The 24499-nt window shown below is 43.8% G+C and overlaps 1 protein-coding gene across 3 annotated transcripts in view; it reads right to left on the bottom strand.

Annotated features, from left to right (window-relative positions):
* Positions 1-24198, bottom strand: part of ABAT (4-aminobutyrate aminotransferase) — a 63395-nt gene extending 39197 nt beyond the window's left edge. The window contains exons 1-3 of one of the 3 annotated variants that reach the window (XM_075105324.1): positions 24051-24198; positions 9087-9163; positions 7445-7757 (exon numbers count right to left, since the gene is read on the bottom strand). The gene's annotated coding sequence lies outside the window, so the exon portion shown is untranslated. Of the gene's footprint in view, positions 1-7444; positions 7758-9086; positions 9164-16445; positions 16537-24050 lie in introns of those variants that run through there. The other 2 variants (XM_075105323.1, XM_075105325.1) reach the window with 2 other exon arrangements.
* Between the last annotated feature and the right edge of the window lie 301 nt (positions 24199-24499).

Here is a 24499-nt window from a genome sequence, read left to right on the forward strand (position 1 = left end):
CTCAAGCCAATCTGTTATTTTGACTCAATGTACATTTATGAGAAAAATCTCATCAAATACAAAAAGACAGCAGGACAAGCACTAGGAAATAAAATCAATCTCCTGAAAAAACAGTTTCCACCAATTAAACACATCTCTATGAAAAGAGACTGTGAGAGCTGGGATTGTTCAGCCTGAAGAAGGCTCAGGCTGCATCCCATCTTTATGTAATAAATACCTGATGGGAGGGAGTAAAGAATGAGTCAGGGTCTTCTCAGCGGTGCCCAGTCACTGGGTGTCATGGTTTTAGCTGTGATAGAGTTAATTTTCTTCAGTGCAGCTGGCCTAGTGCTCTGTTTTAGATTTAGTATGAAAAAAATGTTGATAACACACTGATGTTTTAGTTGTTGCTGGGTAGTGCTTATAGTAGTCAAGGAGTTTTCCATGCTCTGCCATGTGCACAAGAAGCTGGGAGGGGAGGGGGCACAGCCATGAGAGCTGATCCAAACTGGCCAAAGGGATATTCCATATCATGTAATGTCATGTCCAGTATGTTAACTGAGGGGAGTTGGCCGGGGGAAGCAGTGATTGCAGCTTGGGGACTGGCAGTGTCAGTAGGCAGGTGGTGAGCAGTTGCATCACTTCCCACCCCCCCCCAGTTTAATTTCTGTCTCTCACTATTTTCCTTTTTATCATCATTATAATTATTATTATTGTAATCATTATTGTCATTACCATTATTACTATTACTATTTTATTTTAATTACGAAACTGTTCTTATCTCAACCCACAAGTTTTCTTGCTTTTGCTCTTCTGATTCTCTCCCCCATCCCACTGGGGTGGGGGGAGTGAGCAGCTGGGTGGCGCTCAGTTGCTGACTGGGGCTAAACCACAACACTGGGTAAGCGGCAACGGGTACAAACTGAAATACATAAAGCTCCAGCTAAACATAGAAAAACCCTGGACAGGTTGCCCAGAGAGCATATGGAGTCACCATGCCTGGTGATATTCAAAACCCAACCAGACACGGTCCTGAGCAGCCTGCTTTAGGTGATGCTGCTTGAGTAGAGGGTTGGACCAGATGACCTCCAGAGGCCCCTTCCAACCTCCACTGACTGCGATTCTACCTCAGCTAGTTAAATATATATGATCTTGTAAAATTAAGTAGTATGAACAATAATATGACTCTTTTCACTCTGGATCACCTGTGCAGAAAACCTGGCTAGAAGTCATGAATAGATAAAGCAAGTCACTGAATTATTATCCAGGATACAGGTTAAATTCAAACTTCCCACTTAGAAGTGTGGTACCCTTTGTTCTGTGTAGGTCACTAGTGGCCTTTTTTGCCTGTGCAGACAATAAGCTGGCATTTTTCACCTGACTGGATGTCCCTCCACCCCCAGTGGGTATAGATCATCTAGCAGAAATGGACCGAGGATTGCAGTCCAAATGAAATGTTATTATTACCCGTAAACCTCCTGGGAAGAACTCTATTAACAAATACACTCTGAGAATGGAGCTGATCTTCCAGCAGGAAGAGATCACAGCTTACTGCTTACATCATTTCTATGCTATCAATAAAATACACAAACAGATGTTGATGCCTAGATGCAGGGAAGCAGCTGATCTATTGCCATCATGGTAGGAAGTAACTCTTACCCAACACTAATATATCAGAAATTTAATTTCTGTGTTGTATTTAGACAAGATAGCATTTGCTTTCCTTCACGCTTGATCTTTTTTAGAATTGACAAAAGAAAACAAAAAACCTCCTTGCCTACAGAGAGATCTCCATTCATGGACTTATTAATACTCAGGTACAAAGAAAATTTGCTGTGCCTTCCCAGGCAATTGACATAGCACTTGGTTTCACTTAGTTTGCTCTGAGTTCCATTTAAAATTTATTTTGAAATCTGCCAAGGTGAGCAAACAGTTGCACAACATTTGTGCACATGCTGGAAAAAGCTAGCTTAGCTTTGTAAGGTTTTGGGTCAGAAGTGTAGAGGAAACTAGTTAATTTTTTTCAAAAAGGTGTAACTTCACTTATAAGACAAGACAAATTTCATCCATTAATTTTTCACTCTCAGCTTCTTTCTTTAGTTGTGCTAACTTCTGCATAATCAATTAGTAAAGAAATATCTCAATACCATAAATTTCTTACCTCATGACCATCCTCTAGGAAAAAACAAATGTGAGTCTAAGTCAGTGAGACTACCACTGTGGAAAAAGGGCTGTTAAAGGGTGAATCAGCCCAGCACCCCTCACAATGATTAACCACCTTGATTGATGTTCTCTGCTCAGAGCTATTTATCTGGTGTGTACTTCTGCCATCTACAATTCCCTCCTTAAGTTTGTTCTGCAAAGTATTTCTTTTAAAAGACCCTAGAAGCCTGTTAAAAGCTAACGTGAACATAGCTTTGCAGGAACTAGCAAATGGAGCAGTGCAAATGTACCTATGACAGGAGGCTAAAACAACCCACCAAGATTCACTTCATCATTCTAGTCCCCTTCAGTCATCTTCTGTGGGTGTTTCACTACAAACTGACTAATCTACCTTCCCCACAATGATAAGATGCCTCTTCACATATACATCAAACTTCAAGTCACACTACGTGGTCGTACCCACCAGTGCCTAGGTTTCCCTGCAGTGGTACCTACTCTTCCTTCCCTAGGTGAACCACTCCTACGTCTTTGCTCCCCAAAAATCATTTTATCTTTTACTTATATTTAACTGATTATCTTAAGTTAAAATACAATATTCATAAAAGACTCAAATATATTTGGAAATGGTATTGGCTTTCTGCAATACTGGTAGAAAAAATTATTGCAAGAGGTTTAAATATAAAATAGCTTAGCCCTAATTTTCCTTGACAGTTGTTATATAAACGGTTTACTATTTTCTAGTCCAGAGTCAGAATAAATCATGTAATATCACATTTGACTATAACTAAAATCAACCTAATTCCCGTCTCCATTACGCACACAAATTCTCACAGGAGATCAGCTGATGTGATCGGTATATTTGTCTAAGCACGTTATTTGGTTATCATAATAACCAATTGAATTTTGCCTCCATAATCCATCTCTTGATCAATTCCCACAGGCCTAGCTTGTTCTAGCTCTGCAACCAGCAGCAGCACAGTTTGCAAGCCCGAAGAAATTGGCTCTTGTGCACACATCAAAACTGCAGCAAAGCCTTGCTCCATCACCACTGCTGCTTCAGAGCAATTGCATACAGTTTCAGCTTCCTTAAAAATCTAGGCAAAATACTTCCACCAGTTCCAGATATCAGACTGTAAAGGGGAAGGGGGGATGAAGGGCAATGTTTGGATTAGATTTGTGATTAAATGCTAGCTACCTTAGACCTCAGAAAAGTTAAGCTTTTCCAGAAAAAGAGATTCATGAAAGTCTTCTCTAAATATTTTTCCTCTAATGGCAGCTGTCTGAGCTGGCGAAGGCCATTGATAGAGACAACTGTACAAAGCAGCTATATTTGCATATATTTTTGTATCTAATTTTGCATTACATAAACTGTATTTGCCAATGCATGTGTTTAAGTCACAATCGCATTCTTTTAGTACGAAAAATTATTTTCAAAGAGGAAGCTCCATACATTTTATTGAACATATGAAACAAAGATACGTGGATTTTTTTAAATGCACACAACGTGAAATTGGATGTAATTTTTTCCAACAGTGGCTCTTAAATTCTGTACTGAGTGATTATTTCTGACAGGCAAAATAAGTTACTACGAACAACAGCCACTCATCAGCAGTAGCAGCAGCCTATTGTGAACATATAAAGATGCATTTTTTCTGTGAGCTAGAAGATTGTGTTTCTTAGGGGGAACCCCTGGAAAAATAAAAAAAATTAGAGAGGGACTCCAACATTCGGGGGGCTTAATCCAGATACAAGAGCGAAAATATACAAACTAGGAGTTCGTGTAACATTCTCGCTTGCTAGCAGAGACACTAATGCAGCACGACACCCGCATTTCAGACTGCAGCTTGCAAAAACCTGCCTCTCAAAGCATCGTCGGGATAGATGCAAAGGTAAGACGTGAAACAGAGACACTGCAAGACATGGATGAGAAGTCAGCACTGCAGATTTGCATCTTTTTCTTGCAACTCATGCCACAGACACATAAGCCTGTTTTAAATTCATGGGGGCACATTCATCTGTCCCTCAGCTGCTCCAAACCCATTTAACAAGAACAATTAAGTCGTTTAGAAACAGCAGCACAAGCTGTACAGTGCAATTACTCCAGAAGCCTCCACAATACATATTTGGGGGGCAGGGGAGCAGGGAGTTAAAGGCAAATTAATTCCTCCTTTGCTGTTTTCCTTCGCTTGACTTTTCTATGATGCGCAGCAGCAAGGGTATCATCGCGCTACATGTTAATTGCTGTGAAATTTAAAATATCTCAAACCATCTTTTACTCCTGTTCGCTTGGATTCTCCTCAACGTGAAACCAGCGCAAAGCCTGTTTGTGTGGCGAGCTGCTGGCTGGCGGGCGCCGGGGCAGCAGCCCACGGACCCGAAGCTCTGCCGTCCCGCAGACGGCAGCGGACGCTGCCCCTCTGTCGGGAGCCCACAGGTAGCACCAGCACTATGCCTGAGAGCAATACCACCCTCCCCACACCCCAGCATCCTGGAGGTGAGCTGATGTAGACGGTCAGCAAGGAGGGTGTTTCTCGAAGAGGTGAGAAGGCTCATCAGTTCACAGCTCAGCATGCTTTGACACTGCATTTTCTGCCCGTTTTTTTAACAGTGGAAGAAACTGCAAATTGAGATGCCAAATCAGCTATGGTTCCTGCAACTGATGAAAAAAGAACAATGTTGAAAAGCCTGGCAGTACTTAGGTAGCCATGCTGAAAGTGGGAAAACACTGCAAAGCTGATTTTCCTTTGGAAGGAGTTAATTCTCTTGGTTTCACAGGATAGTGAGTCCAGCTACTGTTACAAAGACCCACAACGTAATAAAGCATTAGTCCAGTTTTTTGTGATGTTTGTCTTCCATGAGCTTGTGTCTCCTTTTCTAACCTCCACAATGCTCCCAACGCCTGCACATCAGGGCTCTTCAAACAGCTTTCCTGGAAGAGAATCAGACTGGAATATATCAGAGGCAAGTTGGAAAGAGTTTGGATACTGGGGCCAGGACATGGGCACTAAGACGAGGTAGTCACAGACCCTGTCACACAAGCAGTGACTACCATATGGTAACTCAGAGATGAGATAAGCAGTGCTGAAAGAGGGAAAAGACAGAAAGGCTGCCAAAACCAGGGCTGGATGGGACTGCAGCTTCTGAGCTCACTCAGGCTGCCTCTTACTCTGCAACAGTACGGTAAGTTAGAAGGAGAAATCACAACTAGTCCTTCTACATTCGGTACTCTATAAGCTCCTGAAAATCCCGTTACTCATTTTTTTATTATTTTCACCAACTTCTGGCAGATAGCGGTCTATGTCTGGGGCCAACAAAACAGAGAGCTGAAGGGCCCTGTCTGAAAAAAAAAAAAAAAAGAAAAGAAACAGCCTTGGATTTTTGAAGTGGGGAAAGTCTTCTGATTTGCAGTGTTCATAAACAAGCATCTTTCATGACTTAGGTGATGCACCCCAAGTGTTTTACTTCTAAACACAGCTCAAGGAGATACCAGAGTCTGTAATATCCCTGTAATTTCACAAAGAAATATAAGTATGGGTGAGGTGGAAGACAGTAGAGTCTGTGATCCATTAAACATAATCACGTCCTTCCTTAGTCTGCATCTGAGGAAGAACAGGGCAACCTAATGGCATGGTGGTATCTACATAAAAAGATTTAATGTATACAGCACTCGCTGTTTGAAAATGCACTGCAATCTAAGTACTGCCCCACCCTCCCTTGGGGAGATGGGGAATGTCCACATCCAATCAACGCAGGAAAAAATTAAATGACTTGACCAGTTGTTATTGACAGAGCACAGGATGACATTAGAAATCCCGACTTACTGCTTTAGCCACTTAAAAGTAGTAAACAACAAAGTAAATAAAGAAGCCTGCCAGCACGTTGATGTATTTAACTGCAATTCACTTGGTCCCAGAAGCAGAATGAAGAATTCAGTATAGACTATGTAGTTATGAAAGCCTAAGCACACACAATTAAATACAACAGGTCCTTTTACTTCAATAGGTTTTTTTTCAAAGGTATAGTTCTGAAAAAAATTGAATTAGCTTACAACAGCATTTGCAAGAGAAGTTTGTCAGAGTAACACAAAAAATTTCTAGTCATAGCTAGACTAAGGCTATCTCAAATCATCATGGAAATAGGAAACTCCTGTTAAGCGGTAATTGCAAGAACATCTACAGCGAGTGGTCTGATAAGGCTGGCATTAGATTTTCCATCCAGCATCTATATAAACCCAGCACAAAACAGCTGAAACCCCCGACTTCAGAAAGAACAGTACCTAGCACCATCCTCCTAAGATGGCACAGAAAAGAGAAACAAGCTGCTCCTCATCCAACTCGGCCAGCCGAAGACCACAGCCTCACACTTTAAAAGTGGAGGTGGTTACAAGTACCCCACAACACCACGGCCACACACCAGGATCACTACAGTGCAGAAGAGGTCTGCTGGATCTATGGGACAACCCACACATCAGAAAAGAGACACCTGAGCGCTTTGAAGCTCAACATTTATCTGGTGCAATTTCACAGGCAGCAGCTGAAAAAGTCAGCGCAAAGAGTGACTCTCACCAATGAATGGCAAGTTTGTCCTTGGAGCAGCTTACCAAAGCATTTCCCAGCAAACAACACTGACAACAAACCATGCGACAGCTATCTGCAAATGGAAATGCGTACCTACCACCAAAATGGATTTTTCTAGAAAACACTTCACAAGCTGACAGTTGTTTCTGCTGATTATTCCTCTAATAACCTTAACAGCTTTGTCTAGAACAGGATGTAATTGGAAACTCCATGGTTGTACTTAAGTTGTCAAGGACACAGTTGTCATAGTTACAAGGAAAGCTCAAATGTCTGTTATTCATGGTTGCTTATTTACTTATTGACACCAACAGGATCAAACACTCCCACTACTGTTCGGAAGAACGGAAATGGGGAGACTCATTTTGTCTTTCAAAATTTGACAAAACAGTAGATATTGCACACGACATCATAAGTCTTCCCTAATAAACTGGTTTTTCGCACAGCTACCTCACCTCGCTCCACCTTCAGCTGGCGTCCAAGTCAAGTCTGTTCTGAAAACTGCAGCAGAAGACCAAAGCAAGATGCAACGCATGAGACAAAACCCTCAAGTCTATAGCTTGAAAGTACTGTACAGGATCCATCATGACGTGGCAATACTCCCCCCCCACCTACTGACACCAACAATTAGGTCAGAGCTGAACCAGCAGCAAAGCTAGAACAGAAACCTTCAGACCTTCCATCAAGTTTTAAAAATCATCTACAGTCAGAAGTATCATTACACTCACATGTCCAGGTTCTTCTCTTTAAACATCTTCTAAGCAGGGTTTGGTGGCTGGATATGAAAACATCCCTTTTTCCTTTTTCTCTCCTTTTTTTTTTTTTTTTTAAATCTTTCTTCCCTTGTCTTTATTTTCCCTCTCTCCAACAAATAGTGGATGAAGAAAAGACTCCTGGTCCATAATCCAATGAATAAGAACAGGTGGGAATGTTGCGGTTATGGCACACTAGGATTCAGGTGACCCACCAAACTTCTGAGCAGCTCGTTTTTTATTTAAGAACTATACAGCTAAGCTGGGATGAGATGTGCCTACACCTTCCCTGTGAAAGAAATACATTGTCTCAGGAAAAGAAAAAATGGGGTGTAAAAAGCATCTGTTAGAAATTGGGCAAGTTCCAGATCCACAGCTAAAATACCTAAAATAAATGGCATAACTGTACATAAAAGTTGGTAAAAAACAAGCACAACTAAACTAATGTTAGCTGAAATTAAAAAAATTTTTTTAGTTTGTCATTCCTTTGTAGTTCCCAATGAAAAAAAATGCACTTTGATATTTCAGTGAGCTTTACTAGTGAACTACCCATAAGAACTTCTCTTCAAGACTGCATATTTTGAGTCCATTATTTTAAGTGCAGATGGCAACAACATAACCAAACCATGCCTGTTAATCTCCACGCATTGCTCACACCGAAACAGTCCACCTCTTGACAGGTTAAACACCTTATGTTATGACATAGCAGTGCTTTTCAGATTAGTTGCTCCACAAGCATTCTGCAGTTTTTGAAATATTAAAGTACTGAAAAATACCCTCAAGTGGAGCTTCCTCCAAGGAAATTCAGTTATATTCCTTGTAAGATTTTATTCCTCAGCATCCTGCCACTGCCTCCTCAGAGGTCATGAAAATAGCTAGATAAATAGCATCAAATAAAATGGACTGTAAAAGCACAATTTATTCTTCTGCTTCCTGAAGTCATAAAATAGCTCACTTGGAGGCAGCCTGCACCAAACCAAGGGAAACGTCTTAAATGGGAGCGAGTGCTCTGGTTTCTCAAGGTGACCCCCATTTCGGCTGAAAACACAGAAAAGCAGATGTATGTGGGACATTTCTTTTACAAGAGGTCCAGCGAAAAAAACGGGGAGCATCTAACCATGCATATCCATGACAGGGACATTTTAACATCGCACATGCCTGCACATACACAGACGCACGCATTCACCTCTGAACAGAAAGCACGGGAGCGCAGCCCTTGCAGGCTCGGCCGTAGCCTGCGCTAACCCCCACCACACACCAACACAAGGCACTTACACGACTTGGATGAAAACTGCCCCCAGCCAGCTTGCCAGTCGAAAAAGCTGCTCTCTCCTTCACTTTAGAGTGGGCTGTTGCCAGCTGCATTCATGAGAAACGCCATTGCGGTCAGCTCCCTCCCGCAGCCGCCTGCGACTGCCGGCAGCAAGGACAGGCATCACCCAGAGGAAACCCCGAGCTGCGACCCTGCAGCTGAGCTGGAGGGAATGCCCCAGTTAATGAAGGTTAATGAAACCAGCTCCTTCAAGCTATACCCCGTGCTCAGCCAAACCCAGCAGAGAGTAATACCCACTTCCCTCAAACAGAGATCATCTGGCTCTGCCCGTTGCTAGTCCAGTACCTGTGGCGTGTGGGTGTAGCCCATCAGCTCAGACCCCTGGGAGTCTTGAGTTCACATGAATGCCTCTCGGCAGGTTTCTGAAAACAAATTCCAGAGATACAGAGCCAGACTGTATTAACGTTCGAAATGGCCCCTTAGTTTTCAAGAACTGTGGAAGCTGAAGAACAGGTTTTGTCTTTAAAACCCTTCATTTTACTCTGGTTTGCAAATATCCCGAGTGTGACACCGGGCACACACTTTCATAAAATAACCTTGGTTCGGTTCAGTTCCTTCAGGCCGTGCACAGGCACAGGCAGTACGACAGCCCGCAAGCACCCTAATGCCACCTCCCGCCGCGCGCTGCTTGAGAGGCAACGGGAGAGACGCGGATACGCAGAGAGAATAACAGCAGCACCCCTCAGGCCTGTGGACGCAGGGGGATCGTGTACAGGGTGCCATCGCCAGGTTGCCATGGTGCCAGGGGCAAGAGGGGAGATGCGCCAGAGCGCAGGAAAAGGCTGAGCCACTTCAGATTTAAATCCCTGTGACAGCATTTCAGCCGAGCCACTGCATAGTTGCTGTGGCAACCGACAAGTGAAAAATCACAGAGGAAATCTGTAATTATTACAAGCGAGATGGTGACTTACCCACTTCAGTAATCAGGGCATTAAAACGACTGGAGCAGAGGAGGGGGTAGTCATGCCCCCCAACAGGCAGGGCTGCACTGCAGCAGGGAGCCAGGGGCCAGATCCTCACTGTGGGACCTGCTTTACACCCTATCCCCCATCGGCTCTAGCTGTGGGATGCGACATTTCAGCAGGATGCTTTCCTACGTGCAGGGTTTGAAGCCTGCCAAGGGGCTGTGACCGAAGCGCCTGCACCCACGTGCTGCAAGGAGGGAGAGGAGGAAGGAGCCTGGTTCTCAGAGAACCAGAGCGAGCTCAAGACTTGTGCTGCCTTGGCTCAGCACAAGCACAGTGCAGCATGAGGAAGGGTCCAAGACAGACAGAGGGAAGGACAGATATCAGAAGCAAGTAACAAAGATACAGGATGCAATGCTTGTAGGAAGCACCTAAGGTCCCTGGCAATTTAGTGACTCCAGTTTGTGTTGCTATTACACACCACGTTTTCTTCCTCCACCTTCTCTCAGTGCAGTAACAGCAGCAGTGTTTATTTGGTTGGGGTGGATGTTGTGATGATTCCCGTGCTACCACAAGAACAACGAGGGACAGAAAGTCATTCAGGTAGACCAAACACACTCTGCAGTCTCTCTCCATTGTAACATTATCCTGGCACAGATCGTTTACACACCAACAGATGCAATGCCAGCATCCTTGCAATTGATTTATATCCACTACAGGAGTATGTGGTTTAAAGTCAACATGTTGCTCTCCAGAGCTCTCCTAAACACAGAATGGACAGTTGATGACCATCCAAACAAACTGCTAATGAAAATGACTTCAACACCAATAAGGAAGGGAATCAGACGTGGCTAACTCAGTTTCAGTTCCCTTCTCCTTCACTGTAAGACTGGGGCCTGGGATCCCATGTGAGCAATAGCAGCTATCAAGAAAGTAGCTCAGACTGCAGTTGCTTATAAGACAGATACCGTATGACTCCTAAGTAACAAGCTGTTGATTTGATCTAAATTTAAGACTGAGGCTGACTCCTCACCTTCTTCAAAATTTAAAATGTTATTAATTACATATACAGACTGTAAATAACACATTTAAACCAGCCTGTACTGGTTGCCAGACAGTAAAACAAACTGCTGACTCTAATTTGAACTTGTTAACTAGCTGATCTACCACAGAAAGTGTAATAGTCCTATTCAGACTGATGGTTAGCTCAGGGACACATCGGAAAGTAGAATGGGAAGGACTGAGAAAAGTTATAGGTATTTACACTCACCACATATAAAACATTGGATTCAAAGGCAATGTTTTGTATCAGCGATTTGTTACTACACTTACTCAGTGAATAATCAGGATGACAGCTCCTAAGGGTGCACTCAAGGGAGATCGAGGTATGACAAAGAAATTCTTGTGCCTCTGATGAGTGCTACCTTACATGATGTGAGGCTAAGCTCATTAAACAAAATTATCTTGGATGAAAAGTAGTTCTTCTTGTGAAGTGCTACAGTGGTGCTAACAATTTTTACATCATCCAGAAACTCCAGTCAGCATCGTGCCCCATCATGCTAAGCCATGTCACATCCAACTGCTTGGAAACTCATCCTCCAGAGAGAGAATAATTCAGTAGTAGACTTCTAGTTGTAGTGGATTTTTTTTTGTTTTGTTTTAACCCTTGCATCAAATGACTCGACACTGAACTGTCACTTCCTGGGTAGGACATAAGTTCTTGCTGTTACATACGGCTGCTTTCAGCACAGCCCCCTCCATATCCATAATCACCCTGCCTGGCAGGCTGGATGCACTGAGACGATGGCACTGACTCATATAAGTCCTGTTGCAGGGCAAAGAACACAGAAGTTCCGGTCATTATTATGTCAGTGATTTGAAGGAACTATAACTGCTAAACACTTATTTAAGATGCATTTAAAATGTGCAGTACACAAAACTGTGGATTTTAACAAGAAAGCCATTTGATTTAATCAAGAGAACATTGGTAATGAGATCTAGCTGAATAGCCTGTCATTGGAAAGGACACTGCCAACCACCCACAGTAAGTACACAACCTGCACGGATATGGAGTTTTCCAAGGAAGAGTCATTACACAATCTTTCACCGCTAGAAAATAATCTCTTGCTTTAGCAGAATCAAAAGCATGTCTTTCCACTGTTTGATATATTTCTATGTATCAATACTACAAACATCCTTCTGAAATATATTATGATGATAAAGGGGAAAATGGGGATCAGATTCTGGCCAGGCTGGTCCGCAAGTCCAAGTAAAAGCACAAGGTTAGTATAAAGGATATTTTGTTTTTATGGAAAATATTAGAAGGTTTAACTATGTTATCAACTGCTGGATTTCACTGCAAATGATGGCAAATCCCTCCAGAAGCAGGTCTGAGACCCTCCTTAATCCCTGCCTTACACTCTAGAAAGCATCTGCTATGATTTGTTAGGAAAAACAAAGCCTTTCAAACAACACAGAGTTACAGTGCTTGAGAAAAATCCAGTATCCAGAAATAGCAGCTCTAGGGTAGAGACAAGATATCAAAATCCTAAATGTCATATATGCCTGCCAGAAATGGGAACAAAACACACTAGTATCACAACGCAAAGGGCAAGGCATGCCAGGGTACTCAGCACCAGGTCCTAGGCCTCCCTCAGAAAACAGAGTTGCCACAGGACTAAAAAGCAGGGTTTCAGGACGCCAAACCTGCATTAATAGGAAGAGCAACACCCCTCTTAAGAGTTTGCCATGTTCGAAGAAGGAATAAAGCACTAACTGGAGTGTCAAATCAACTTTTAGGTACTGTGAACAGTAATGGTAGTTCCTTGGTTCACTTTAAAAAATATTAAAAAATCTTTCAATGCAGTTGGAAGAAAACATAAAGTAAGACTATATAGACGTTGACCCCAAATTAATTATAGGAATCTGAGCAAACAATTTTCAGACAGAAGGATAATTATCTTATTTGGATGAAGAGGATCATCATGAAGGGCAAAACATAAAACAAAGGGAAAGTCTGGGATTGCTTAGCTTTGCAGGAAACCCAACATACTGCAGCTTTTGCAACTTGTGGCTAGTCAGAAGACTGCTTCCTCTACTAGCAAATTCAATAACATTACACTAAGTGTAACAGAGGTAGATTTTCTTCTTTGAAAGAAGTAAAAAGCCTCATGAACAGAGTGGAATTCACCACAATCAATACCACTAACATCCAGGGATTTCTTCTGGTGGGCAGATGCTCTAACTTAAAATTATCAGAGGTTACACGTGTGCAAGGTCACACCTGAACTGCACCTGCATTACTTACAAATCAGTAACTGGAGTAACTTACACAGACACAGGGAGAGTGGGATCACCCCTCTCTGTTCTTCAGATTCTAACTACATTAACTCCCATTAAACATAAGAACTCCACATTCAGAAGAAGAAGGGATACAGGAATTAAGCGCAACTACTATGAATTTCTACTATTCAAAAGTCCTATTACTGCCTGTTTATTCAGGCAATGGGTTAAAAAGAACAGCAGATGGGCATTTTTCAAAACAGTTTAGGGAACATAGATACATACACAGTGTTAATCAATAGACTCTGTGGCTAAATTCCCTAGTATGTTTTGAAAATTATTTTTGGGCTCCAGATGGACAAAGAAACTCGTGCCAATCTGATTCAGCAAGACACATATTTCTCAAGTGGTCCCTTTTACGTCACTGGGCCCATTCACAAAACTGTAGTTGTGAATGAGCCAAAGCACCATGTTGAATGAAAAGCAATGCAGAAAAACTGGTAACTGGAAGACTCATGAAGGTTATTAAAATCTGAAAGTTATCCACTAGGGAAAATACAAATGGTTACTGCATATACTGTGCTTATTAACTCCTTATATATTACCTATTTGACAAAAATTATGAAGCTGCTGCATGACAACATTTCACACAGTACTAAATACCTGGACATAAATGTGAGGAGTAAATTAGACCTTACTAAGTGTACTAATGGCTAAACTCACTGGTGAAGTCTCGTTGAGGTACATCTATACTGCACCCTCTAACTCACAATAACACTAACACCCACATAAGAGACGGAGCACTGTTTTTTCAGTTTGGTATATACAAGCTATGAATCACATGAATGTGAAGATTCTGTACGTCACATTTAAGTAGTTAAAAAGCATTAGACAGTTTTGTAAAGGCTGCTAATACTGGGCAAATCTTTATAAAGTTTCTATTACGAGTTAAGCAAGTCCAGCTTCGTTGCTGGGGTCAGAGAAGAGGGACCTGGAATCAAGAAATTTTTGAAGGAACCCTCATGTAACTGCGATGCTCAGAGAGGCTGCACGAATTGGGAGTGGGGACACAAACCCAGGACATTATGTCAGCTGCTCCTGGAGTCACGGAAGATACCCACTATTTCCATTTCATAAAGGAGAAGGCTCATTGGACTGGAATTATAGATGAACTAAAAGCAGGAATGACGAACACCTGATTTTTACGGTTTTTTCTGGAATATCTACTTACACCCACACTCCAAGCATGTTTTGAAACCTTGTTAGAGGCATCCAAAGCCAGCATCCATGCTACCACTAGCCAGCATCAGTGCTGCACGCCTCACCTCCTGCATCAACAGTTTCAGAGCAGCTCTGTGCTGGCTCTATTCATTTCCAGCAACCAAGACAGCCAGTAGACATCCTGCAACTCCGCAAATATCCCATGAGGAACATCCATGGGTGCTGCAAGCAAATATCTTGCAAATATAGGCTGTAATGATGAACAGTTAGTAACAGATCAGCTGGCAATACCACTAGCCTTAGCGTGGTGGGACAAGTAGCAGAATGCACTTTCTATCAAATATCACAAAAACACTGTAGCAAGGGCAGAGAAAGGCATCCTAATGTAAGCTGTCCAGTGGCATGGGGCAACAGCTATCCCTGCTTTTTGCGCTGTCAGACAAGGCTGCCTCTCTGACTACAATACTGCCACAAAGGCACTAATAAACACTAGGAATGACTGCCATATCAAAACCAGATCAAGGTAAGTCTATTGCCGGTCTAATTTTACGCAGCTCCCCCAAGTTATTCCAGGATTAATATAGTCAGCATGGAATCAGGAGCTAGTAGTTAGATTAAACAACTTGTTCATTTACTTAACAGAAATCTTTAAGGGAAATATTTATCTAAGGATAGCTCATCAAAGTAAGCAGAATAGGACAATGGAGGACTTACCTTCAAAGCGCTGCCCTCCATCCTCCTTTAGAGGTGCTTAACCTCTCCCTCTCAAGAGGCCCCAAGAGAGCACTGTCATAGCACCTATGAGGGGAGGGGGGAGAGGGGGAAAGGCCCATTTTTCCTGTCCTTCATAAAATCAGGTTTTCAAATGGAGGCAACTGCAAGATTTATCAGTAATCAGATAATTCTTTACAGAAGTTCCTAAATCACTTGCTTTGTTAGCCTTTAGAAGCACTGTGTCAGTGTCACCTCAAGCTGCCTCTTTTCCCTTTTTGATGTTAACTAGTGACAGTAGGCGAAAGATGTAATCAGAGGTTGAAGTTTCACAAGAGATGAGAGGAATGCAGCTGCAAGCCTGCAAAGCTTGCTTACCAGCCAGAGCAGAGGATCAGTTATGCAAGGCTGCATATGGATTTTTATGAGATATAACACTCCCTTTCTCCTTTTCCATTCAGAACAATAAAACTGGACTCATGGGCTGTTTCCCATCATTTATCAGATCACTCTAGAACATGATTTTCTGAAAAAAAAACCCAACACCCCACAACCAAACCAAACAAACAAAAACCCCCCAAAAACCCCAAAACCACTTTACTTAAGTGTTGCATCCAGAAATGATGTATGGTGTCACCCAACCAACCTCAGGTTTGCAAGGGTAGTAGCACCTTCTTAGCCTCTTATTTGAAGACCTCCACTTTCATCTAGCTCTCCTGTCACCTGCATGGCTCAATCTCCCATCCACACCAGAGAAATCCTCAGTTTGGAGAAGAGACATCACCAAACCCTTCACTGCATCCAGCATAGTCACAAGTTCAGCTCAGAGAAAACAAGGTACACCTGTGAAAGGAAACAACTGAGCAGTGTGAAGATCAAGAGGTCCAACCAGCATAGCCACCACGCTTGACTCACTGTTGAAACATCACCTACATCATCAGTCTTACCATTTTGACTGAAAAAAATACTATTACAAAATCTATAGAGAAGCAAATGAACAAACTCTGAACTCATCCACAAATAAATAATGAATAAATTAACACCAGGAATCTTAGCGGTTGCATCAGAAGAGGTGTTTTTCAATTACTTTCTTGGCCAAGGAAAAATAAAGATTCCTGATGAGAATTTAAGCAAGTAGTCCCTGACCTCCTGCTACTGCTAAAAGGCACTTCTAAAAGAACTGGCATTTTGGATTTCATAACTGGAAGAAAAAAAGCACAACAAGATTTGTTAGCTATAGTTACTGCAACGCACAGATGGTTGCTGGGATCACAAAAGTTCTTCCCAGTCAAAGGCCCCATAACATCATGAATCCACCCCCTAGCACTGCTTGTCACTATTTCCATTTACCTCTACTCCCTCTCCTAATGACACAAGCTAGCCTTTTACATGTTTTTCTTCAGCTGCTTTTTTACAACAGCCAAGATAGAAGCATCACATTACTGCAGTTATGCCAGCCCCTTACAATACCCGCTGCCCAAACCAAGGAACAAACTGAAGGTTTTCACCCCTGTAACTCCATTACCTGGTAAAACTGCACTACAAACAAGGCGCATGGAGTTCATCTGAGCCAAGCTCATCCTCTGCTTTCCTACCTCCACCAGCACACTCTGATTGTGTAATCCTATTTCCCTCTCCAGGAAACTGCATTGCAGCAATAGCTGTGGAGCAAAAAACAAGGTTTGCTTTAAACTGGAGCTGGGATGACAGAATGGTGAGGTGGATGGCAGTACGGTCTGTAGAGGTAAAACACATCCCTCATGCCTGCCGTCTGGGGACCGTTGCTGTCAGTATGCTCAGCAGCAGCATGCTTCGCCTGAAACGATGAAATCTGTACGGATTCAGAAGTCACAGCCTCTAGCCTGCATGCAGCACTGCATGGTTGGCACTGCTGTTGCCAGGAGGCATTTTATGCCTGAAACCTGTCCTGTCATGACAGAACAGTTTGTCTGGGTTTCTAAACAGCTTTTTAACCTGCCATATCCTCCAATTCCCACTGAGGCAATCATTTATATTATCAGATTTATACAGTGAGCTGTTAAAAATGCTTCAATACAAACTTACCCTCTCCATCCTACTCCTAGTGTCCTTTTATTTTTTTTTGTGTACATCACAACACCAGTATGAAGGAAGCACCTGGCAAAAAATGTATCATTCATGCCAGATGTGGAGAGAGGTGACAGAAGACCAAGATAGCTGGTTCCCATTATTTGGCATCTAACATGAAGAAAGCCTGACTGACAGATTTGGAGGAAATGTAATACAAACAAAAAATATGACTGCGAGTAAGTTGCACCAAGCTTATTTAATATACTTAATTTTTATGTTATTTATCCACATTTTTCTATTATTGCCAGACCTATTTAAAACATAGGAGTTGATTTCAGTTGTGTTTACTGTCAAGGGATGCTGCCAAGAACCTCCGCACACACTATCCTTCGCTAGAAGAGGAAGCCAAAATTGGCATGCTGTTGTGATGTTCAAAGTCTTTAATCAGGATTGAGCCTGATGCTATACATACACAAATGAGGGATATTATTCTTTCCTTTCCCTGCAAACTATTTTTTTCCTGTTTTCCTCAGTGGCTTCTGCCAGCCTATATTCTTGCATTACTTCATTCAGAAAGGAAAAGTGCTGGAAGGGCAGAGGTGACATCTCTTACAAAAAAATCTGTAGGGTTGTTCATTTGCTGGGTAGGAAGGAAGAAGCAGAAGGGGTGATTTAATACCAAGATTACAGGCAAGAAAGCTAGCATGAAATCATCCAGCACTAGGTACAGATTTCCATGAAGAGCTTGCTGCCTTGTGCTTTGCCTGGTACAAGGCTTAAAGATGGAAGCTGGATACGTCAAAATTGAGCCAAACATAGGCCAAAAATAGGACGTCATGAAAACATCACTAATTTATATCTTCTTCCAACACCCACTGCTTTGTTCTGTGAGAAACCAGTGATGAAGCCTAGGTTACAAGGGAAGGAAAAAATAAAAGCCGTCAAAAAAAACAACCCAAACACAAATGGTCTTCCAGTCAAAAGCATTAGTTTTTAGAGCTGACAGGTAGGACTAGGAGTCCTTAAAACAGATCTGAGACACAGCAACCACAAGCGCTGGAAAACTATGTGGGAAGACCAGTAGAGAAAGAGAGTACATCATACTGACACTGTGAGCAGGCTGAAAGGCTTCAGGAAAGAAAACCCGGTGCTTGTGACATGCACATCGCAGAAGAGACGAAAAGAAATGTGAGAAAAACGTGCAGATCCTGACGCAAGGATCCATGCTCATGAACACGGCCGACACATCCATGAAAGCAGCACTGTCACTGGGGAATGGAGAGCAGACTTTGACATGAGAACCTGAATCCAAATCTCTCAGCTGACCCAGCAAGAAGTATCATGAGGGAGTCAGCACAAAATACGAATGTGCTATAAATTGAAGGAAGCACGTACAACAGCTGTCTCCTCCTGTAGCTAAGGAACAGCCTTCTGCTCGGGAAGACCACACCTCAGTGATGCACACCCAGCACCATCACCCTTGTGCAGAGCCTCCGAGCAGCCACCTGCGCCTGCCAAGGGGGCTGGGAAAGGGTATGTTGTCGTATCCCCAGCAGGCCAAGCCTAAATCAGATTCTACTAGCGTATTTTCACAGGTGCCAGGTAAGAATTGCTCAGAGTTATTACTTGGTCTCTTTGCTGTTATCCAGCTAATCTTTTGCCCCAGATCTAGCTAGGAATGTATATATGTATAGGAACGCTCTTCCTAGAAAGGTTGGACTAGATGATCCCTGAGGTCCCTTCCAACCTGTGATTCTGTGATATTAAAAAAAACCAAACCAAAACAAACCAACAAAAAAACAAACCACAAAAAACCTCGAACTATGCCAAGTTTCAAACTCCAGGCATTTCAAGGACATTGCTAAAAAATCCCTATATAAAATAGAATTATATAAAGGTACAACAGTTGCAAAGCAACGTATTTTCACTTATAAAATTAAAACTGAACTTTGTTTGTGGATGGCAAGGAAAATTCCATCTGAATAAGGAATATTTTTAAATGTTCAAGATAAGGAAAGCTGGAGACAGGTTTAGAAGTTGTTTTACTCTCAGAATTACAGCTGAACAGTTAAACCAGTAGTTTGGCAGTTCATCCTGTCACCCGGAGCGTACTTGAGCATACTGACTTTTTACATTAAATCTTTAGCAAGCTGTACTACTCTAAACCGCCCCCAGAAACAACATCAGAATTAGATTTTAATTTTTACACTACTGAGTTTCACAAGATTTACAAGAATAAACACTTCTTAGAAAGCTCTGCTCCCTGTCAATGCCAAGTCATTTCAGTGAAATGATGAGATCTGAGTGGGGAACTCACCAAGTCTGAAGCTTTATTGCCTTTAATGTGCCTTATTACCTTGCCACATGTAGAGTTATATAGTACACCGCCTTTCAGTCAGAGGCCAAAATAAGAGTTTAATACAGTACAATATAAGCACTCATCTACACAAATACTTTTTTCCTGCATTAAAACTGAGACAGATTCACTAAAATAATTGCAGTAGACAACATAAAGGGGAATCACTTAAATTTGAATAACTAAGGTCACACTTCTTGCCCTCTCCTTCAAGCTAGCAGTGTTCATTTACTAAAGGCAGTACTTTTAGTTGAGTGGTTTTAGTGCTTTCTCACATGAACCAGCACAGTGCAGCTCTATAATTTTTTAAAAAGTTCATCACTAGGGCAGACCTGTGTCCTTGACACTGCAGGTGTCAAGCTTTCAGAAGTACAGCTTCAGAAGGGACTGCAATATACCTTCATAAAGGCAGCTAGTGAGATCAGCTGCTAGCTAGTACAGTAAAATAATTAAATGACTATTCAGCTCAAGCTAGAATATGTTTTCGTTTTGTCAACAGAATTTACAACTGTAGAAGCTGCCACACAAAAAAAATGCAAAAATACTCCAAATCCACAAACTAGGTTGAAAGAACACAAACTTCATGCAGCAAAAAGCAGGATTTCTTTTCAAAACAAAGTCATATTCTCTGAAAATGTTCTCTCTGCTGCAAATCGACATACCTCTGCTGGACAGCAGGAGAGACAACCTTCTTCCATATGATGTATATGCAACAAATAACCAAGGTTCCGACCTGATTCTTCTCCTGAATTTCTAGTATCTTGCTAACTAAGAGATGGTAAATGAACAGTAAAATATTTTGCAAAAATGAAAGACAGTCTAACACAAGGATGCAGTACAGAACCCTACTTCCACAGATCAGAAAAGAGTCTGAAAGCCACAGAAACAGTTTAGGACAATATTCTGTTTCATACACTTTGCATGCTTTGGAAAACCCCCACAATACTGTTATTTTTGCACAAACACCACATGGCTAAGAAAATATCACTTTCTCTGTTTTCCTGGCCCACAGCCGTCATTTCAGGAAACAGGACTGTGATCTGATAAAACAGACCACAAAATTCAGAAACAAAGAAGGAACAGAGATGTATGGTTTTCAAGCCACAAAGCAGTGGCTGGTCAAATTACCTACTCTATGTTGGTAGCAGCTCCAACCCCTAAGGCAACCTCTGCTGTTCATAAAGATGAGGAATTTGAAAGCAGATCAGTCTGGAACAAGGTTAGGGTGTTTTCAGCCTCCTGAAAAGTAAGCCTGTTACATAAGTTTTAAAGCACATCCATCCTTTCATAGGCCATAGGCCCACATTGATAATCATGTGTGTAGTATATCTGTGGTCTTTAAGCTGCAGCTCTCCTGATGTGTCATTTTTGCATTAGTTATACTTTCACAGCTTCCTACATGTCAGTACTAGCTGCTCTCCTTCTGATGGAATCCAGCTCTTTTCTATTACTTACTCTTTAAAATGGGATAAGTTACCTCGCTATTTGATTCACACTTATCATTATGCTTGAAAGCCTCTTGAGAGCTTGTAAAGAACTGTAAGAGAAGAGTAGGCACTACTGGAAAAGCCTGCTTGAACAAAAACAGTTCACACAGATTGACAATTTGTAACATGCAAGAAGGAATCAAATGGTCTTTGAAAACAATAAAGAGGAAATATGTCTTAGATGAAATCTGAGAATTATCCCATCCAGATGTATTCCTTTCTTCTCCCTGCTCCCTCTCGCAAAGGCAAAGCCAAAGGCAAAGGAGATTCATTTAAGTTCAGAGAGTCACCATTTGATTAAAAGTTTCTGGTATACAGCCAAGGCAGCAAGATTTTAAGATACAACAGGGCTGTATCTTAACAACAGGGATACAACAATGAATGCTATACTGTTCATAAATGTATTGCTGCTAAGCAGCCCTTTTTTGTCTGTGACACTTCCACAAGCTGTTTCCATTTGGATAAGAAAGAAAGGGAGTGTTTACAGAATGGACTCTCAAACCTAGAAGTCATAAAACAGAGCTGGGAAGCCAAGCACCAGACCCTATTTGTCTTAGACCAGCTGTGACATCTTCTGAGTTCTGTGAACCCTGGTGTTATAAACACTGAAAATATTAAGTTAAGCAGTAGTAGAGGTATATGTCATGAGGTAACTTGAGCTGCTTTAATTCAGGCCCAGCGATCAGAGCATAAACCAGGAAGAACACTCTGTAGTCAAAGCTACACCTCCGAGGGCAGGAGTCATCCCTATCAGCAACCCTGGCAGCGCTGAGATCTGTGCATTTGTACCTAAAAACACAGGCAGCTACTGCTAGACTGCTGATGAATACAGCTGTGGGGTATACAAGGTATTGTACGAACTGTTCCGAAGCTTCACTATTAAGGACCATACAAACCAGACAGGGCAAAGGGAACCACCTGGAGACCTCTAAGCTGTTGGCAAGTGCAACAAGAACTGGTTTGGATGTACACACACACAGCCTGTGAGCATCTTAATTTTTCTCTGCTTCTGAAGGAATCCAGATCAGGGCATTTTTCTTTTCTAATGACAGCACAGCAGCCAGCAGGACACCTACTGATTTGCTTGGTGTTTATTTGCATGCTGTGCTTGCTTACTGCCTCCTGGGCATAAATATCCAATTTTATCCACTTAATTCAGTTTACTTTGTATCTGAATGCACAAGACACCTCACTGTACAGTATGCCTCAAAGCCTGTTATTCCTCAGAAGACTCAAAGCCTGGCCTTTGGAGGAAGCAGTTCTATGGCATCTTTTCCCCTCTGCATTTTACAAGTGGTCAGCTTGTCTAATAACACCAAACACAGACTCAGGCCTCTGTTACCTGGGGATGTCTGCATCAGTCTTTTGGACTCCAGATTGTCCAAGAGGTGCAACACAGTGTAATGGCAGAGCACTTGGCTGACTGCAGACACAGAAGACCTGAACACTGATCCTGAGTCCAAAAGGCTACCCAGCAAGTTACTTGCAATAACAGCTTTCTTTCCCTGTGTCTGCCTCAGTTTCCCCATCTGTACAGTCAGTCCAGTGATGTTTACCTCATTTGTGTAGTGCTTTAAACACTTAATGATGAGAAACACTATGACATCCAGATACTATCCTTCTTTGCCTATGCTGTGCTTCAGGACTGTGACCTATGATCCAGTATGTGAATCACTGACCTCCAAGGCTACATACATAACTCCAGGCAGAGAAGACAACCTGACCCCAGACACAATCTGCCCAACACTAACACCACCCAAATACACAGGAAGACCAATTCCAGTAAAAAAAAGCCCTATGCAACGAGTTGCAAAAAATGTTCTCAAATCAATTTATAATACAAAAATCAGACTATAACAGGTTTCAATAGGTAATTTCCATGCAGTAAAGCCTCCAGAAGATAATCCTACCAGTACTCTCCTTTTATACCAGCTGGCTTTCATCCTTTACTGAATTCTTCACCTCAAATTACAGGAGCAAAGATTCTTTCAAGAGCTCACACCCACAAGCCATGCCTTTGCACTGAAGGTCAAAATCCAATTTTTGTAAGCCTGAACATTCATTACTGATTACAAAATGACTTGGAAATGTCCCACAATAGTTCAGTTTCTTTGCATATGATTCCCTTTGCTATATTTTATAAACAGAGAAGGAGAATTCACAGAAGCAAAAGCAAAGCTATGGCTAACAGCCACGCACTACTTTAGAGCACAAATAAAGGTAAGGGGAGTGAAGCCAGGGAGGTCTCAAGGCAAAGCCTGGGTTAGTCGCTCGGCTTTTGCATCACGAGCACTAGCTGATGAACAGGAAACTGTAAAGAACTGGTGAATCTCAGTTGGAAGTGCAGCAGTAGGCCTACATAAACACCACTCCTGAAGATCTCCACGCAGCTAGCTGGAACATATTAAGAAGGGGAGAGCTATACGCAAAGCCAAATGTATTTTCCCCATGGCACACATACGTTTTGTCATGGGTTTTGTGCCCTCGCGCTCCGTCTCTCCCCCTTTCCTTTCCGCAGGCCCGTGTCAGGGTGCACCTGCTTGTCGGACACGAGCCCTACGGAGCCGCCGCAGCTGCAAGGGGCACCGAGCCTTACACACGCCGCCTCCTTATGCGGCGAAACTCACGGGTAACAAATCGTCCTGTTCGGGAGGGTCCCCCGCATCCACCGGCAACGGCTGCGCCCTGCCTGGCGCTTGCGGGCTCCAGAACCACGCTGGGGTCTGACAAAACACCCCGAAGGACCCCCCGAGGATGCCCGCACCCCCGGGAGCAGACGGGGGGCCCGCACGGCGCCCCCACCGCTCAGCCCACGCGTAGGCGCCAGCCGAGGGCAGAGGGGCCGCATCCCCCAGGAAGCCCCAGCATCGTCCCCCTCGCCGTGGCGGTGCCCCGGGGTGGGGACAGCGGCGGGAGGACGTCTGGCGGCCTCTCGCCACGGGAAGGCAGCCGGGGTGGGGGTGGGGTGAGGGCAGCCTGCCCTCCTTCCCCGCCGCACGCAGACGGCAGGGTGACGCGGGGCGGCCCGCGCCCCCGACGGGGAGGGGCGGCGACAGAGGTGTGCCGCCGGGCGGGGGCGGGCCGGCGGCCTGAGGGTCCTGGCCCCGTGGGGCCCACGGGCAGTGCCACTCGGCTGAGGAGCGGGTCCCCACCGGGGCAGCGCCAGTGGGCTCATCCGGGCCACTACCCCGAGCGGCCGGCGTCCCGGCCGCCGGCCCCGCGCGGTTCTGTCGCTCACCGGGAGGTCCGGGGCTGTCTCTCCTCCTGGAGCCAGGCCGGGCCGAGCTAGGCTGGGGTCAGCTGGGCCGGCGCCGCCGCAGACCCCCACGCTCGCTGCCCGCTGCCCGCTGCCCGCGCGGCCCCGTCGCCGCGCTCCACCCGGCTCGGCTCGGCGCGCCGCAGCCAATCCGCGCCGCCGCCCGCAGCCCCGCGCCCAACGTGGCCAATGGGGGCGCGGGAAGGCGGCGGGCGGGGCGGGGGGCGGGCCCGCGGAGTGGGCGATGTGGGGGTGTGCCGGGAGCGCCACCGGCCCAGTCCCCGCCGAGCCCGGGACTAAGGCCTGGCCTGGCCGAGCGAGGTGCTGGAGAGAGTGTCCCCCGAGGATGGTTATTAAGGACAGACCCTTCCGAAACCTCGCTGCTGGCCTGAACACACCGCTACAGCCGGGCCCGATGTGCCACCGCCGGC

The sequence above is a fragment of the Phalacrocorax aristotelis genome, chromosome 10, assembly GCF_949628215.1.
Source record: "Phalacrocorax aristotelis chromosome 10, bGulAri2.1, whole genome shotgun sequence".
NCBI lineage: Eukaryota > Metazoa > Chordata > Aves > Suliformes > Phalacrocoracidae > Phalacrocorax > Phalacrocorax aristotelis.